Source organism: Mauremys reevesii, linkage group 14 (genome assembly GCF_016161935.1).
Source record: "Mauremys reevesii isolate NIE-2019 linkage group 14, ASM1616193v1, whole genome shotgun sequence".
In the NCBI taxonomy this organism is placed as follows: Eukaryota; Metazoa; Chordata; order Testudines; family Geoemydidae; genus Mauremys; species Mauremys reevesii.
In genome coordinates this window covers 29,766,922-29,767,725 of record NC_052636.1, presented here as the reverse complement: position 1 = coordinate 29,767,725, position 804 = coordinate 29,766,922, and the positions used below count along the sequence as shown (strand labels likewise).

Sequence of the window (804 nt, the reverse complement as noted above, 5' to 3'; positions counted from 1 at the left end):
GTCAGACTAGATGATCACACTGGTCCCTTCTGACCTTAAAGGCTCTGAGTCTAAAAGGGAGAGGGAAGTAAAGGAATTTTTTTTTTAAATAAACCAAGCATTGTAATACCAGGATGACTCCAACTGCTCATTATATAGTCCCACCCCTTTCTTCCTCCACTGGGTGTTTAATGACCTGTTGGGATTCAGGACACTGATTTTCTCATTCCATTGATAAACTGTGACTGAAACTAAACCAATTCCCAGTGGAGGAATCATCACATCTTTGCATTGGCTGGGAATTAAACCCAGGTCAACTGCTTGGAAGGCAGCTATGCTCACCACTATACCACCAATGCATCTGGTGAAAGTCTCTGATTTTTCACACTTGGTGATTGGTCACCTTACTTCTCAGCATGAGGCAAATGTCTCTGTGGTCTCTGCCATTCATCGTGGGGAGTTTCCCCACTGATAACAGTTCTTGCTGGGTTGGGGATGGGAGAGAGAAGAGGCGTTTATTCTGTTTCATTCCTCTCCATTTTCTGTTCCTCCCCCTCCCTTCCAGGGTCCTCCCTTCCATTTCAGACTGTGCAGTGACACCCTCCCCACACCCAGGACTCTCGAGCCTCTGGAGCAGCACGATCCCATGAGATCCTCAGTGACCAAGGGTCTTTTCCAACTTCCAGGAGACCCAGCTTGAATCTAAAGGAAGCTCTGTTCCTTCCTGGGGATCCTCTCTCCCTTCATGGAGATCAAGCGCATGAAGCCTCTGCCTTGCCTCCTGGGTCTGAATTAATGTCCCATTTGCCACTATCTGCTCGAAAG

The 804-nt window shown here is 47.6% G+C and overlaps 1 non-coding gene across 1 annotated transcript; it reads right to left on the bottom strand.

The window, feature by feature from the left end:
• Window positions 1-266: 266 nt before the first annotated feature.
• On the bottom strand, window positions 267-338 carry TRNAG-UCC. Its single transcript has one exon. It is a non-coding gene; the product is annotated as a tRNA-Gly (tRNA).
• Between the last annotated feature and the right edge of the window lie 466 nt (window positions 339-804).